Raw genomic sequence first — 19,008 nt, 5'->3', positions numbered from 1 at the left:
ATTTAGATGGATATCATTTCTAGGATCACTAGTAGAGAAGTGATGGCAGAGTTCAGTGTCCTTTTGTTGTGAAAGAAATTAATACAGTGTACTCTGAAGCTTTGAAACTGAATTTTAAGAATATAGTGCTGCTTGCTCTGATAGTTTTGAAATCTGAAGTAGCTGTTAATAATGTCACCCTAAATCGGGTACAGTTTTGAACATTGAATGCAGCTCTTATAATTTGTGTATATTATATTACACCTTAGGAAAGCAAAAAGGGTAAACTTGTATATATTTTAAGCATCCAGGTTGACTAGAATTTTTTATGTGACTTTTATTTTGTATTAAAGTTCTGTGAACTTTATTTTTATTCAAGGAGAATGTATTCCATAATAACATTTAAGAAAATCATGTTAGGTATTCTTTGGGCTATTGTACAGTTTTTTTCTTGTTGTTATTTTTCAGTGATAGATTTATTTAAGGAGTGTCCATTTTTTTCAGTATTTGGAATCTTTCACTTTAGATGCCTCTTTTTTTTTTTTTAATTGAAGTACAGTCAGTTACAATGTGTCAATTTCTGGTGTATGGCACAATGTTCCAGTCATGCATATACATACATATATTTGTTTTCTTACTCTTTTTTTAACATTTTTTATTGATTTATAATCATTTTACAATGTTGTGTCAAATTCCGGTGTTCAGCACAATTTTTCAGTCATTTATGGACATATGCACTCATTGTCACATTTTTTTCTCTGTGATTTATCATAACATTTTGTGTATATTTCCCTGTGCTATACAGTGTAATCTTGTCCATCTATTCTACAATTTTGAAATCCCAGTCTATCCCTTCCCACCCTCTACCCCCCTGGTAACCACAAGTCTGTATTCTCTGTCCATGAGTCTATTTCTGTCCTGTATTTATGCTTTGTTTTTGTTTGTTTGTTTGTTTTTGTTTTTGTTTTTTTAGATTCTACATATGAGTGATCTCATATGGTATTTTTCTTTCTCTTTCTGGCTTACTTCACTTAGAATGACATTCTCTAGGAGCATCCATGTTGCTGCAAATGGCATTATGTTGTCGGTTTTTATGGCTGAGTAGTATTCCATTGTATAAATATACTACCTCTTCTTTATCCAGTCACCTGTTGATGGACATTTAGGCTGTTTCCATGTTTTGGCTATTGTAAATAGTGCTGCTATGAACATTGGGGTGCAGGTGTCATCCTGAAGTAGATTTCCTTCTGGATACAAGCCCAGGAGTGGGATTCCTGGGTCATATGGTAAGTCTATTCCTAGTCTTTTGAGGAATCTCCACACTGTTTTCCATAGTGGCTGCACCAAACTGCATTCCCACCAGCAGTGTAGGAGGGTTCCCCTTTCTCCACAGCCTCTCCAGCATTTGTCATTTGTGGATTTTTGAATGACGGCCATTCTGACTGGTGTGAGGTGATACCTCATTGTAGTTTTGATTTGCATTTCTCTGATAATTAGTGATATTGAGCATGTTTTCATGTGCTTTTTGATCATTTGTATGTCTTCCTTGGAGAATTGGTTGTTTAGGTCTTCTGCCCATTTTTGGATTGGGTTTTTTTTTTTTTTTCTTATTGAGTCGTATGAGCTGCTTATATATTCTGGAGATCAAGCCTTTGTCGGTTTCACTTGCAAAAATTTTCTCCCATTCCATAGGTTTTCTTCTTGTTTTACTTCTGGTTTCCTTTGCTGTGCAGAAGCTTGTAAGTTTCATTAGGTCCCATTTGTTTATTCTTGCTTTTATTTCTTCTAGGAGAAAATTTTTGAAATGTATGTCAGATAATGTTTTGCCTATGTTTTCCTCTAGGAGGTTTATTGTATCTTGTCTTATGTTTAAGTCTTTAATCCATTTTGAGTTGATTTTTGTATATGGTGTAAGGGAGTGTTCTAGCTTCATTGTTTTACATGCTGCTGTCCAGTTTTCCCAACACCATTTGCTGAAGAGACTGTCTTTATTCCATTGTATATTCTTGCCTCATTTGTCGAAGATGAGTTGACCAAAAGTTTGTGGGTTCATTTCTGGGCTCTCTATTCTGTTCCATTGGTCTATATGTCTGTTTTGGTACCAATACCATGCTGTCTTGATGACTGTAGCTCTATAGTATTGTCTGAAGTCTGGGAGAGTTATTCCTCCAGCCTCTTTCTTTCTCTTCACTAATGCTTTGGCAATTCTAGGTCTTTGATGGTTCCATATAAATTTTATTATGATTTGTTCTAGTTCTGTGAAATATGTCCTGGGTAATTGGATAGGAATTACATTAAATCTGTAGATTGCCTTGGGCAGTGTGACCATTTTAACAATATTGATTCTTCCAATCCAAGAGCATGGAATATCTTTCCATTTTTTAAAGTCTTCTTTAATTTCCTTCATCAGTGGTTTATAGTTTTCTGTGTATAATTCTTTCACCTCCTTGGTTAGATTTATTCCCAGATATTTTATTACTTTGGGTGCTATTTTAAAGGGGATTGTTTCTTTACTTTCTTTTTCTGTTGATTTATCGTTAGTGTAAAGAAATGCAACTGATTTTTAAACGTTAATTTTGTAACCTGCTACCTTGCTGAATTCTTCAATCAGCTCTAGTAGCTTTTGTGTGGACCTTTTAGGGTTTTCTATATATAGTAACATGTCGTCAGCATATAATGACACTTTTACCTCTTCTTTTCCAATTTGGATCCCTTTTATTTCTTTCTCTTGCCTAACTGCTGTGGCTAGGACTTCCAGGACTATGTTGAATAGGAGGGGTGATAGTGGGCTACTCTTTTTCATTAAAGGTTATTATTACGAAATATTCAATATAGTTCCCCATGCTATGCAGAAGAAACTTGTTTTTTTTTATCTATTTTTATATATAGTAGCTAACATTTGCAAATCTCACCATTTTTTCTTCTATTTATAAAGTGTTCACAATAATCTCACCTGCTCTAGTTATTCCCTGTCTCTGAATTAGGAACAATGGTGGGCCTATTTTTTTTCCTTCCTCTCTCTTCATGAAGATTTAGTGAACACCTGCTCTGTGCCACAAACTATAGTAAGTGTTGGGTTATCAGCAGTAAACCAGAGAAGTTCTTTGCCTTCTTGGAGCTTACCACATGGTACAGACGAATTAAAAATTTATAATGAGGTGTAGACATAATTCTCACATCATATTATATCATAGAGGCAAATTAATACCACAATTAATAAAGCTACAGCTGCCAGAGGAATCCTCTAATGCTCTCTAAATTGGATTCTTCACTGTATCATTTAGTTTGCTATAATTTGCAACCAGGAGAAAATTCAAGTCACTTTGCTTTAAAAAAAAAAAAGAGACTTAAATTACTTCCATAATAAAAAGTCGACAGGGAGGGTGTGGTTCCATCAAGGGTCTCAACTTTGCTTCGTCTCTTGCTGGCATCCCTCATGCTAGAGCTGTTCCTGGTGTCAGAACAGCACCTCCTGCAACCAGGGAAGAGAGAAACTTTTTCAGAAACTCTGATCCGTCTTGCTAATTCTCAGCAATATAAATTAGGTCAAATACTCACCAATTATTGTGTCAATCTTAATAAAATGCAGGGCACAACAGCAAAAAAGAAAGAGAAGTTCCTAGTAATTAACTCGGGTACTCCTGGCAGAAAAAGGAGGCAATGAAAGTTGGGGAGACAATCAAGATTCATTCTTTCCAGCACAACTTGCAGGATACTGAACATCAAATACCGCAAGCTGCCCTAACTCTGAAGGTGGGGAAATAAAGGGCAGTAGTTTTAGAAGGGGCTGGGTTTTATGGTCCTTCTTTTGTAAGAAAATGAGAGTATAAAATATTATATTACATGCTGTCCAGAAAATTGTTTATCAAATTTAAAACATTTATTTTTCCTTTCTAGTTCCTAGGTGGACTTGCATGTGAAGAAAAAAAAACCTTTGACATTGAACTATTAGAAGATCTACCAAATTCAACACCAGCTGATCCAATCCCAGTACGTTTAATGACTGCATATGTGGCACTATGTGGTCCAAAATCTCTTTGCCACATCTTGATACAGACCAGAAGTGAGCATATACAGCCAGAGCTTCAGAGGTGGTAAGTGAACACTGTACATGGGTTGCTGTTGACACTACTGTTACTGTTCTTGTTCGGCCAATCAGTCACTGCTAGACTTTGACTAATTTACATAATAACTATGGGGTTCAGTGTCATGATCTCATTGGACTATGGAGACCCGGTTATGTAACTAAAACCAACCACTTCAGTGGGCACAAATCAAGATAATGTACATAGCCACGTGGACATAAAGTACACAAATATGAAGTAGTCATATTATCTATTGGTTAATAACATGAGCTATAAATCTGGGCTCTCAAACATTAAGAAATATGTTTTGCGTGTGTCATAGATTATATATTGTAGTAGAAGCATTAGTCAAAATAGTTAAGAAGTAATTGCCTCAAGTATCACTCTGGGAACTGGCTGTTCTCCTCAATCTGACTCTGGAAGTATTCTTTCTAGATTATTAAGGTTGAGTGAAATTAAGTGTTTTTGATGCAAAATACCTCACTTAAGGCGCACAGATGCCTTCCTTACCTGCACACCAGTGAGAGCAGTGGGAGGTCCGTGCTCAGTGATGAAAGAGGGCAGAGGGATGTGTTCCTGTTGAGAGCTTCCTAGGTCAGGTGCCATATGGGCCTACTGACATTTGAAAATGTAGCTTTGTTGTTTTTTTTTTTTTTTCCACACAGCTTTTTCTTTTCTGGCATTGAAGTGTTATATTCAGTTCCCTAAAGAAGCAACAGGGAAATGAACTGTAACAAATACTGTTTATTTCTGGAATGAGCACCCTCAAGTCCTAGAGAATGGCCTGGGATTAGAGAAATCACTGATATTCTTAAAATAATTCATGTCTCCACTGAACAAAAGAGCAGAAAGCACGATGGCTGTTGTAAACAACAATTATGATTTTAATAATTGCGTTATTGAAGTGGTTTAAGTTCTTTGCAATGATAACACAGAAAATTTAAATAAATCCATAGAAATAAAGGTAGTTTTAAAAAGAATTAGATGAAGAACCTGAAAAAAGGTTAGTATCATATTCCTTAGATGACAGCTTGGGTCAAGTGGTTAATGTTTTTAATTGATCTTTGAAGAGAACCCTGAAGCATAAATCCAGGTAAGATTTACATGGGTGCATGCATAAAAACATATAAATTTACTTGATATTTTATTAAAATGAGAAGATGTTCTGAAATTTAGCAATTTGAATGTACAGAAACTAGTATCTTTAGATAACCCAATTACGGATTGCTTAAAATAATTTTATAATAATACCACTGCTTGTCACGTATACAGAATGCTAGTACCTCTGGTTGTGAATAGCTCAGTTATAATTAAAAGTATTCTACTAAAAATTCATCATGAAGATATGTCCAAATTAGTCAACCCTTTTTCCTGTGTTTTTTCCTTACCAGTCAAATTCTTTTCTTTTCTGTCTCTCAAGTGTGAATATAGTACCATTCATTTATTTTTAAGGAAGTTACTCCTTTAATAGAGAGAGATGAAGGAACTTAAGGCTTAAAGTTGAAGAAACTGGACTAACTCAGTCAGCTAGTTAATATCAAAACCAGGACCAGGTATTCAAGCCCCCAGTTTTCTGTTCTCTTCCCTACCATATGTTACTATGCATAAAATGAGCCTAGAAATAATTTAAGCCAACTTTCTACTCAACATATGAATTCAGATTGTGGTCGTGTGAAAAAGGGGCCATTCTTTCTCAGATTGGAGATTGACATACTTCCACTTATTTCATTTTTAGATAGTTCTGAATTATTAAGTGCCATCTAATATTAAGCTGACAGTTGCCTTTGGACAACGTTCATTCATTGCTTGTGCATTTACAACCTAGTACAAAAAAGAACACGTACTTTCAGGAAATAAAAGTCAGCTCTTAATTAACACCTCCACCCCCCTCAACTCAGTATCTCCTTTTTCACATCAGAACACATCCATCAGTCATTCCTTATACACGATGCAGTGGGCCCTCAAGGATAACCTGTTGAAAGTAATTGAAATGAATTATTTATGAAGTTTTCACCATGATTTCTTAAATATAATTCTTTAATTGCTCACCTGGAATTTTGAACCTGGAACAACAGTAGTCAAAAAAAGGAACTCACAAAAACAAACATAATTCTAATATAATTTGCCCAGTGAAAAGAGTAATGAGATTTTTAATTAGGTTGTCTTGGTTTTGTAGTAAGACATGTAAATGCTGTTCTTGCTGATCCTTTTGTGACCTGTAATGTGCATTTGTCAGATGAGTCGTGTTCACAGAGGTGGTCCTTTGGCAAAGAGCAGAGAGGCTCCAGCCACCAAGTGACCGCAGGATTATGACTTCCTAAAACACATCAGCTATACTTCACCTAATACCTTGAATGTTTACTATACTAGGCTCTACAACTGAAGACTGCTGTTTTAAGAGGCATGTCCCAAAGGGATTTGCTTGTCTCTCTGTAAACCCTGTTTATTACCTATCTCTCACGTGAACTAATATTAGAACCAAGCCAGCTTGCCTGCCTTGAGTTTCTTCCTTAACTCATCCTCCACATTGACAATAGGTTATTTTTAGAATATACATCTTTTTATATTTTTGCTACAGGTAGAACCTGAGTTTGACTTACTTAAAAAATTAATAAAATTCAGGAAATTGGTCAGATTATGTAGGGCACTGATTGTCAGATCCAAGGCTGGGATAAATCATGTAGGTAATGGAAAATTATTAAAACTGTCAAAACGGGAAACAAAAATAATAAAAATTTTGACCTAAGAGAATTATTGTGGCAGTATTTACAGAAAAAAATTTACAAAAGCTAAGTTGGAAGCAAATCAAATAGAAAATTTTGTTCTCTCCTCTGTTACAGACAGGCTGGGGCAAGTAATATGAAGAATTTAATCCTCTACTTTCTCACCCATAAAACAAGGGTGATTCCACTATTTCACAAAAAAAATGTATTTATGTGATATTCCAAAATAAATGCATTATCCCTTCAGCAAAAAGATAAACAAAAATTATAGTGAAAGTATAATGTACTCAACTTGTTAATATAATTATATAAATACACACATTTCAACATTATAGCTTCTCAAAAACTCTTTTAGAATTAAAAATAATGAAAATGTAAAAATGATGTCCATATTAGTACATTGATTAAGATATGTGAGGTTTAACAGGCATAACCTATTGCTTTGTTGATGGTAATAGGCAGTCGGGAAGTTAGAGAGTGTGTATGTGAGTGTAATAGTTAGAAAATAACGAAGATAATGAAACATCAGCCATACAGCTTTTATAATTGCCATTCAATTATTAATCCCATCAGTTTAATTTAAAGCAATATACAACACTGTAACAAAACCAATTCGTAGTTACCATGGTGAATTCAAACACATAGAGAAAGCCAGCTGTGAGTCACGATTTCAAACATTCAATTATTAACTCAATCAGTTTCGGTTAAAGGACCAACTACTGTATTACACAGGCAGTTAATAACTACCACAGAATAGCCAGGTGTTTTGCACACTTTCTCATTATTATATGTCAGGGAGTACTTTGACAGTGTCATCCACATTACATCACCCACTACAGAGTCACTGGAACTGCAAGTAATTTCTTAATCTAGGGTAGTGAAATATTTGAATCTATAATATAAATAAATAAAAGTTATAAATATTAACCTATTATGTTTTAAATGTATTTTATATAGAGGATTATAGCAATCGATACAAAGTGACTGTTCTCTTACCTCTCTGAGTCACAATGAGTACTGTTATGCATGAGGAAACCAATTACTCAAGTTGAACAATAGCAGTAATTCAAATTTCATGACTAGACTAGTAAAAACTACCCATAAACTTTAATTAGTCAATGTAAATTTTCTTTGCTTCAAGGTGCCAATGTTAATGTGATCCAAAGCTCTCTTCACACTGCCCCCAGTGTGTGTGCACACATGCATGCATGTGTGTTTATTTTTATTTTTAAAAATTAAAAAAAATTTATTGAAGTATAGTTGATTTACAATGTTGCGTTAATTTCTGGTGTACAGCATAGGGATTCAGTTACACGTATATATATATATTCCTTTTCATATTCTTTTTCATTATAGGTTATTACAAAATATTGAATATAGTTCCCTGTGCTATACCATAGAACCTTGCTATTTGTCTATTTTAAATATAGTAGATGTAGCTGCTAATCCCAAACTCCTGATTTATCCCGCCCACTCTTTCCCCCTTTGGTAAACATAAGTTTGTTTTCTATGTCTTGTAGGTCTGTTTCTGCTTCATAAATAATTTCATTTGTGTCACTTTTTTAGATCCTATGTATAAGTGATATTGTGATATTTATCTTTCTCTGTATGACTTCACTTAGTCTGAAGACCTCTAGGTCCATCCATGTTGCCACAAATGGCATTATTTCACTATTTTTTATGGCTGAGTAGTATTCCATTGTGTACATAACTGTGTGTGTTTTTAAAATGGACTCAGGGAGCAGAAGAGATGAGGCAGATTTTAAGCATCATTAGAAGATAAACATCCAGAACCAGGAGTTTCTGCCCTTCATGATCACCATTTTATCCCCAGGGAGACATAGAGTAGATTAATACAGGGTATCTGTATCTGTCCAATGAATGAAAAACAAATGGTATCTGATCAAATCAATGTATTTCTGGTTCTGGAGTGAGTAATAATGCTGGCTCTTTTGGTGCTTCAGAATGAAAAACAAATGGTATCTGATCAAATCAATGTATTTCTGGAGTGAGTAATAATGCTGGCTCTTTTGGTGCTTCAGATCTCATTTGTGAAAATAATTTTTAAAGGGAAATTCCATAGATGTTTTAAGCAAAATAACCTAGTTGCATACTTTGACAGATCAGTATCATTTGGATATTTAGGCTCTCAGAAGTGTGTTTTGTAAAAATCAATTCTCATTTACTTTCACACATTTAGTTAGTCTTTAGAGTTCATAGTTTAAAAGGGATTTTTAAAAATCCCTTATGGAAGGAAAAAGAAATGATCTGGCAACAAACAATAAACTACATACTCTAGTCCAGGTGTTCGCATCTACTCCTTTTGGTTTCTTTGATTCCTTTGTGCATAAAATATCAAGGAAAAAAACTAATATATATTCTTAAGATCAGATATCTGAGTTGTTGTCAAGATTTTGGTTCATGAAAGGCAAATTTCCTTTTAGAATGCCTTTCAAGCAAGAAATTTAGACTAGTTTATTTTCTTGTATTAATGTATAAACACTACTCAAATTTTTTTCTCAGTTTTGGTTAACTATGGGTTTTACGATCAGTTCCAAAAATTTTGGAAATTGTTTATTCGTGATTAATGTATTGAACAAGTATAGAGCACCTCTTCTGTGTCATCACTCAGCTAGATGAGTACGAAGATCTTGTGACCTGATCAGAATAGGTAGGAAGTGAAATAGTATGGGGAGCATTTTAGGATCCTGATCAGAGAGAATGGCCTAAGAAAGAAGGGTGTGAAAGATGTAAGGGAAGGGCCTGTAAGAGGGGAAATTGTAAAGTTCGCCAGGCATAGATCATTTTCAAAACCTATTTTATTTAGGGATTTTCAACAAGCAGTGGGATGCAGAAAATGGCAGGACGTCTGGTTTGGTGAATGAAAAGTTGCTCTGGCAACACTGTGGGTGATAAGGCAAGAGAAAAAAGATTAGAGGCAAGATGACAAATTAGAAGCATAATTTGATAGATAAACTGCAAAACGATGAAAGCCTGACTTAAGTAGAAGCAGTGGAAATGCAGCGAAGAAGATAACCATGAGAGATGATGGGCTGATATGACTGACACTACTTGATCATCATTGGAAGCTGGTGGCAAGGAAGAGTCTGGAAGGAATATGGAATAACTTGGCAGACTGGATGAATAACAGTAGCACTCATTAACAGGGGGATAACAAAAGAGAGATTAAATTTTGGAGGAAAAAAAGTGATATCCACTTTTGAGCACTAGATTTATGTTGTCAAACTGAAAGTGAAAATTTCCAGGAGGCAGTTAAATGTATAGTGTTGGAATTCAAAAGAAGCCTAGGCTAGAGATAACATTTGAGAATGATCAGGATGAATAATAACTAAAGCTGTGGGGGAGATGAGGTTATTCTGGAAGCATGATGAAATGCTCTTCACTTCTTTGTTTTTGTGGAAAAGGTCAGGAAAAGTAATGTAGACGAGTTCAGAAAGTTTTGTGCCTCCCATATTAGGACTGCACAAGCAAATGCCTTCTAAGAAACCTGAATAAACAGTAAATAGTTATGGGATGGCAGAGAAATTGTTAGGGATATTTGTTCAAAAAGTGGCATGCAATTAACTTGTCCCTTCCTTCAGATTCCCCCTTACAGTGTAATTTTAAAGAGAAACTATGGGTAACTTTCCCTTACTTTCTGACTTCAAATTGGAAATGGTTTTAAGAGGACACATTGTTTAAAATGATCAGTGAATTTATGTTTTTGTATTTGCTTAAAAATGAAGTTCTCCATTCTCTACACAGAGTATATGAGTAAGAACCCTGCTGCAATGAATGAATAGAAAACCAAAATCGAAGTGGTTTAAACAATAAAGAAATGTGTTGACTCATATCACAAAAAGTTTGGTGGTAGGGAAAGGCTTGTTGATCCAGTGATGTCCTAGTATCATCAAGGACAATGTGTTTTCTGTCTTTATGCTTTAACCTTGGCTTTATCCGGAGCCTGTTTCCCAAGTGACTCCTCATGGTGGTAGAATGGCTGCCAGGAGCACACAAGGTTCCATGCTTCCATGCTTACATCATATCAGAGGTGTAAAAAGAGGGGCTTTCTACACCTCTCTTAAGAGCAAGAAAGATCAGTCTCAGGAGCCTCCAGCTAATTTCTGAGGAGAGATTAGTATCGTTGGCCAGCATTCGACTAGTGGATTAGAATTACTCTTACACAAATGAGACCCACTCGTAGAGCTGAGGGGTGAAGTCAGGTTCTCTTAGCCATATGGATGTTGTGGGAGAGGATAGACATGTATAAAAGTTCAGGATCTGTTAGGAAAGCATGAAGTCGAGTGTTTAGGTCGTCAGCGTCTGCTGCCAGAAGCTTCTGTTCTATCTTATAATTATTTACAATGCTAATAGCTTTAGAGAAATGTATCAAGAAAAATGCCAGGCATTTTGTATGAATTATCACATTTAATTGTCATAACACTCTATTTAGGTGACATGATTATATCCATTCTGCAAATGAAGAAATGGAAATTTCTAGAGATTTTGTAATTTACTTGTGGTCCAAAAAATGCAGGTCTCGATCCCAGCTTTGTTTACCTCCCAAGCTATTTGCTATGACATTTCATTCAAGTGCAAGGAAAACTTCATCTTTCTGCCTCATTTCCCTTTTGTTGATAAAGGTATTGTTTCTTTCCAAACAATTGACCAAGACCTGCTTGGTGACCTCAAATCTTCAGGTGTCTGAGAAGCGTCGATCATATAAGAAATCTCCTCTTTCTTATTGTGACCTTCCCTCCTAGAGGTCCAGGAGAATAGAGTCACCTTCTCCAAAAACAACGTGGATTTCTGGAGTCTCTTGTACACAACGGCATATGTGCAGCAGTTATACTGAAATGCAGGCACAAAAACAGTTCTCTCACAGCTCCTGCTTCATTAGAGGTGCTCAGAAAGAGGGACAAGGCTGAAGCTTTCTGCTGGGAATATATTTGTCTTGCAAGTTAGAACCAGCAAGGTGGATCAGAATTTAAAATCAGGCTTCAAGAAGGCAAGACTTCTAGTTTGGCAAAGCCTTTTAATGGTATTATGTAGCAACAAAATGTTCCTTTTCTTCATTGGCTATACATTAGGCAAAGTGAAGGCAAATCTCTTTTATATCTGACCTGAAATATGAGGGTGGAGAATTTCTTTGGTGAAATTTCTTTATTACAAATTTTCATACTAGATGAGAGAGATCTAAGACGTGAACAAAAAGCATTCATTTGAAGATGCTTTTTATATTCTAATGTAGTCAGTGTTTAATTTCATTCTTTATATTACTTGATCAAAAGTCCATACATCAAAAATTTGGATTAGGAAAGTCTTGATTTTGATCATTGTAATGGGGTTGGTTGGATAATTTAGGAAGTGATGGGAAATTTTCAGTCATTAAGCACCATTCCTACTTGGGAGGGAAGTAAAACTCAAGATAAACCAGTGTTAAAGAGGAAGATGATTATTTTGTCTTTCAATAAACAATTTAAGTATAATTTATTTTCGAATGGAAACTATATTCATTTACTTTCTGAACATATTAAGTACATGCAAGGAGTTATTATCCGTAGAAGGAGATGTGAATCCTGCCATGAAGTGGCTGATACTGGAAAAGGAGAGTAAGATTTGTATTTAAAAAACTAAAATAGAATGTGAAATTGGAAGTGCCATATAAAAGTGCCAGCAAAAATGATAGTATTGCCAAGGGGAAAAAGTACTATATTCGGTTGAATAATCAGGGGAGATTTGGTGGCCAGGTAAACCTTGAGCTGAGTTTGAGGACCTGAACTTGCAGGTAAGAAAATGAAACTTCTCTGCAGGGAGTAGGAACAGCAGGATGCAAAATAGGAAAGCAGGGAGTATGAAAGGCTATAAACTGGTAGATCAGTGTGACTGGAGGAGGATTCTGCAGGTCAGTGTCTGGGGCGTTGTTTCTTCTTGAGGGAGGAGCCTGACCTTAACCTAAGATTGAGATTTTTCTTATCTGGGCTTCAAGAGATGGTGAGTGTTCCTAAGTGTTCTCTCCCGCAGATGCATGGGTAAAAACCAAAGCAGACATTTGGTCTGAAGCATCAAAGAGGTGTTTAGCGTGGCAGTGGGCTGAGCTGGGATCAGCTGAGAGTGAGGCTGGGCCCAGCTGCGTCTTGTCAGGGGACGTGGAAGTGAGAGAGTTTGGAGGGAGTGGGGAGATCTGTCCATGGTGTTCCTGGAAGCCTGTTTATCTTCCTTGTAGTAGATTTGATTTGCCCTTTCTACCTCATATTTTCACATTAGATTTAAAAATAAAGATCATTTAAAGGGCAAAAAAACCTCCATGGCTGCATGAAGGGGCCTTGGAAAAAGAATTGAAACTACTTCGGGAGAAATCAGTTAAGTCTTTAATATTTTGGAGAAACGGAATGAACAAAATCAGATTTCTGAACGGGTAGGGCTTATGACTGATTTGCCTTAATTCTTCAATATCTAAGCGTAGCCCTGCAAAAACAGTTGCTTACTAAGAGTTTTCATTTTTAATTATTGGACATCATATATGGACAAGATGAAGTGAATGGGGAAAAACTGGTCACTGGAAAAATGATTTTAAGGGCTTGCAAAGGACCAGTGGTGAACATAACTGAGCCTTAGACTAAGGTGGTGACATTGGCAACAGGGAGAGGCTGTGACCGCTATGTATCTCAGAAGTGGAACTGAGAGGATTTGAAAACTGATAGGCTACTAGAGTCGAGGAAGAGATCAAGAATGGTTCCTAGTTTTGAACTAGGGGTCTGGGAATTTGATGGTGTAAAGCACATACCTATATAAGGAAGACTGAAGGAATATTTTGAAGATGAAAATTTTAGTTTTGAACATGTGTTTGAGGTGACAGATACATTTTAGATGTTTAATAATAAATAGTTGGACAGGCAAGCCTGACTTTCACATGAAATAAGGGCTAGAGATAAATGTATGGGGGCATTTGAATCATGGTGACTGAGAAAGGAGAGACTAAATAGGATTAGTAGCCAACGGTGTATTTTGAGGAAATCTTTATTTGGAACCGTTTAAAGAAAATCTGGGAAGTACTTATAGAAATTTAAATACACTGTTTTGTTTAATGATAGTATTAGAAATTAATGAGATAATAGGAAGCAGAAGTTATCAGATCTACATTTCAGTTCTTTGCAGGGAAGAGAAATCTGAATTCAAGAATAAGCATTGGGATTCAAATCCATGAAACAGCCATGTTTAACTTGTTTATCACTCTCTGTTCAGTTTCTTAGACTTAGTAGTTCCTCAATGCATATATAAAGATATTAGAATTAAATGGATTAAATAGATTAAAAGTCAATAATTCATTGTGAAATAATTACATTGTTCTGTTTTGGAGACTTTATTATTTAAATTACAGGTTAACATAATACTTACTGTGAAAAATTCAAACAAAAAGTATAAAGTATGTAGTAAAAAGTGAGTAGGAAATTACTATGAATATCTCATGTGTATTTTTAGATATTTTTATACACTATATATATTTATTATTGTTAATAATTCAGTATTATTAATACACTAGAATTTATTCTAACATTCACAATGTATTATGGGGGATTCATGATATTAGTACATGTACCTCTATCGCATTGTTTTTGGTAGCTGTGTACAGTGTTCTGTAATATGATGTACAATGATTATTTCTACCATACTACTACTAAAGGATGGTTAAGTAGTATGCAGGGTTTTTTGTATTTAGTCATGAAAATACATTGCCCATTCTTATACAAATATCTTTGTTCACAGGTGTGAATAATTTTGTGAAATAACTTCCTTTTAGTCATGGGATATACACACCTCAGATTTTGTTAGTTATTGACAAATTACCCTTCAAACAGGCAATATCAATATAAACTCTACAAATATACAAGCAAATACATAAAGCAACTCAACCACAGACTCTTTGCTTATTGCTATTTTGACAATAAGAATTTAACTATCCATGCATAACTTTTATTTTAAGTATTTAAAAAAAAATTCCCCTTTGCAATCTGAAGCAATGGACAAGTATTTCCTGTAGTGAAAATACGCCAGACTGTTTTCCTCCTTCAGTCCTCATCTCCTAATTCCACTAAAATATTCATGTTCATTGAAAGCATTGGGCTGACTGCAGTTGAGTTGTGTAGTGCAGGGGTGGTAACTCTATCAGGAACAACAAACCCACATATGTCCAGGGGCCAATCAGATAATGAGGATATGTGAAGTTGGCTGCATTTAATAACTGGGATTCTGAACAGGAAGGATCATATGCCTAACATAGCAAAGGCATTCAAATTTAATTTAGCACAATTTAATTTAATATTGTAATAATTTTCATATAAACATTCCAAATTCAATGTTATTTAGTATGTATTTAAAAATGATACACATCAAAGCAAGCGTATCAGTGGGGCAGATTCTACCACATGATGCTTGTTCTGACTCAGTTCCTGATGGTGATGCTTGGGGCCCAAATTGGGTCTGACTGGATGAGTCCCAGCCTGTTCCGGTATCTCTGATATGGAAAACCCTTGGCTACTAGAGAGAAGGAGGTTCTAGAGGGCTTCTTCCACGTCTGCAAAAGGGCAGTGGAATCTCGTCTGAAATCCTAGTTCTTGTCCTACATATCTTATATTCATAAAACAATTTTCTTAAAAAATGTATATATCTGTTACTCTACTTAAGTTTCAGAACCTCTCTGTAATTTATCAGCAAAAATTTAAAGGTTGGAAATTGGCAGATGACTGGATAAAGGAGCTGTGGTATATTTATACAATGGAATACTACTCAGCCATAAAAAGAATGAAATAATGCCATTTGCAGCAACATGGATTGATCTAGAGACTGTCATTATAAGTGACATAAGTCAGAAAGAGAAAGAAAAATACCATATGATATTACTCAGGTGTGGAATCTAAAAAAAAAAAGGGAGACTAATGAACTTGTCTACAAAAGGGAAACAAACCTATGGTTCTGGAGGGGAGGGGATGGAGTGGGAAGAGATAAATTGAGAGTTCAAGAATTGCTGATATTAACTACTGCATATAAAATAGATTTTAAAAACTGGTTTCTTCTTTATAGCACAGGGAAATACATTCACTATCTTGTAGTAACCTGTAATTAAGAATATGAAAATGAATATATGTATGACTGAAACACTATGCTGTGTACCAGAAATTGACACGTTATAATTGACTATATGTCAATTTAAAAGAAGAAAAGAAAACTGAGGAGGCCTGTATAAGAAACTTGTTCCAAGTTTACATGCAAGTAAATGGCAGAGTAAGCCTCCAACTTAAATTTAATGGAAGATCTATTGTCCTTTGTAAGACACCAGGGTTATTCTTACAAGTACCTGACCGATTTCTGGAGTGGAATTCTCTGGAGAAATCCTGAACCATATTTCAGCCTCTTTTGTGTTGCCTATTTAGGTATCAGGAAATTAAAAGACCTAAGTTGGTCAGGTTGTGTCACTATGGGAGCACATGTGCCTGACAGATAACCTTCAGGGTAACACATTGCCTCCATGTGGGCACTGGAGACTTACGCAGTGATACCAACTAGGAAAAACAAGCTACAAATATTAAGGACTCAACATTTAAACTGTATTCTTGTGAAGAGTGAGAAAGAACGACCAAGTTAAGAGGAATGCATAAGTGACAGTGTGTATCTTAGAATGTCACAGTCGTTTTGAAAGGGCAGTTACCAGAATTTTGTAGAAGTTACTAGAGATTAGTATTTTTCATGGGTAATAAAAAGCAAATGAATTTTTCGCAGCTCAATAAAACGATCAAAACTTAAATTACAGAAAATCAACACTTGAATAACTTTAAATATATGTCTAATCTCTTACTTAGATCATCTCAAAAACTGTGCCCCTTCTGTTTATTCCTGATTTGCAAGTAATTTTGAACTATTGATTCCCCGACAGCTGTAAAATCAGCATTGTTTCTTATTGCATGTATTTGTATCACCCTTATCCTCCTATCTACCCACGTGCACTTCTGACCTTCCCATAGCACTGAAATAGGAGGAAGCAGAAAATAACCAAAATGGTGAGAAAGAGAATCAAAATTCATTTCATTTGTTTTACACTTGCTGTGTAATTCTCTTTAGGAGTAACCTCATCCATTTAAAAATATATTTATATGCTGATTTTTTATCTGATACACACAACAGAGGTCTCTTTAGTCACCATATGCTAACTGCTATAGCACACTATTCCAAAATCTCAATGACTTTATACAATCAGGTGGTATTTTCTTTCTTGTGGATTAGTTGGGAGAGGAAACGCTATGCTCTGTAAGTCATTTAGGGACCTGGGCTCTTTGAGTCTATGGCCACATCATCCTCTGAGGCTTTTGAGTCCTCCAGTAGGTACGTTATGTCCAGGTAGCAAACTAGGAAAGAAAGCATGGAGGATCACATCAGAAGAGGTATATGGAACACACCTGAAGATGGCTTATGGCGCTTTTATTTGTGGCAGCCCTTTGGCCACAAAACCTAATCATGTGGCTTCACTTGAATGTTGAAGAACATTTAGGAATATAGTTCTAAGTATGCCAGGAAGGAAGCTAGAACACAGATCTGAGATTGCACTAGCAGTGTCTGTCCCCCGTAACTGACTGACAGATGTTTCTCAGATAATCTGTTTCATGATGCTTTACTTTTAGCCAGCACCAACAAAGATTTTTAAAAATTACTGAGAAAAAAGAAAGGACTCTGCCCAAAAATATATAGGTATTTTTCCTATATCCATAGTAAAACAACCACTAGAGTCTCTAAATATAAAAAGCAACCTCCTTTGTATATTTTTCCATTATATTAATAAAAAATATAAAATATTAAATAGAATGCTTTTTAAATAGCTAGGAGTTATATAAATATAGTTATATAAATTATAATTTATGCATATGGTAATATATTATGCAAGATGTTTGGAAAAGTTTTAATAAAATAGAGAAATTAACATGATATACTCAATAAAGCTATTAAAAACATAACAGATACACAATACACCACATATATCTAAAGTGCATAGGCTGATAAATTTTGATATTTATGTATATCCATAAAGCTATCACTATAGTCAAGACAAAGACAAATCCATTATCCTCAATTTATTTTTCTCTTAAACATTTATAATCCTTGCCCACTGCTACCCATCTCAGAGTAACCCATCTCCTGTCTGGTACAGTAGTTCTCATTTTATCTGGTTTATATAAATGGAATTATAGAGATATGTGCCCTTTGTCTGCTTTCTTTCTCTCAGCATAACTATTCTGAGATTAATCCAAGCCCTATTATGGATCATACTCAGTTCATTGTTTTTTATTGCTGAGTAATTTTCAATTATATGACCATACTACAACTTATTTATCTGTTATTCATCCACTGATAGATATCTGGGTTGTTTTTGTTTTGAACTTTTGCAAATAAAACTATTATGAATATTTATGTAAATACCTAGGAATGGAAGGGCTGAATCATACGGTGTTATGTACAACTTTTAAAGTGAAATTTGCCAAATGGCTTTTCATAGTGATTCCAGCATTTTATATTCCCATAAACAGTTTATGAATTCCCATTTCATTCACATCCTCACCATCTTTTTGGTGTGATCAATATTTTCAGTTTCACCTATGCTACGAAGCTTGTCTTAGTAAATCTCATGAATCTCATTGTGGTTTTGATTTTCAATTCCCTAACAACGAATAATGTTGACAATCTTCCTATGTCTATACATGCCATCCAAATGTCTTCTTAGGTGGTATCTCTATTCAAATGCCGTGTCTGTTTTTCAGTTGAACTTTGAGAGTTGGTCCTTTCCTCTGATTCCTCAGTGACAGCTCTATCCTCTCTAATAGTGAAAGTAGTCCAGCACCCTGGACCTGTGCTCTCTGTGTCCATATTGACAGGAGCAGCCCTTTAGACCTCTGCACCACATTTATTCTTTCCTTTTCTTGAAGGATAACAGATATTCACAGCTGAATGGCTCTATTGGCCCATATCCTGCCTATGGAGTTGCAGAATTTCAAAAGCCTTTTTTATCTCATCCCACCTCTGCCCTCTTCAGTACAACCTCGCAGTATTTCTGCTTAAGTAGTTGCTTGGATGCATGAATCTCATGTCTAATCTTTCCAGCAGAAATGTGTACAGTCATACTTTGGGCCTGTCTCACATCAAACTATCTGGATAGGCTGAGAATTTTCCAAGTCATC

The 19,008-nt window shown here is 35.3% G+C and overlaps 1 protein-coding gene across 5 annotated transcripts in view; it reads left to right on the top strand.

Annotated features, from left to right (window-relative positions):
* The window catches only part of SYT1 (synaptotagmin 1), an 898,755-nt gene that overhangs the window by 226,403 nt on the left and 653,344 nt on the right, over positions 1–19,008 (top strand). For all 5 annotated transcript variants that reach the window (XM_072973351.1, XM_072973353.1, XM_072973352.1 and 2 more), the window contains one exon: positions 3,877–4,073. The gene's annotated coding sequence lies outside the window, so the exon portion shown is untranslated. The remainder of the gene's footprint in view (positions 1–3,876; positions 4,074–19,008) is intronic.

Source organism: Vicugna pacos, chromosome 12 (assembly GCF_048564905.1).
Source record: "Vicugna pacos chromosome 12, VicPac4, whole genome shotgun sequence".
Lineage (NCBI taxonomy): Eukaryota > Metazoa > Chordata > Mammalia > Artiodactyla > Camelidae > Vicugna > Vicugna pacos.
This window is presented reverse-complemented; position numbering and strand designations above follow the sequence as displayed.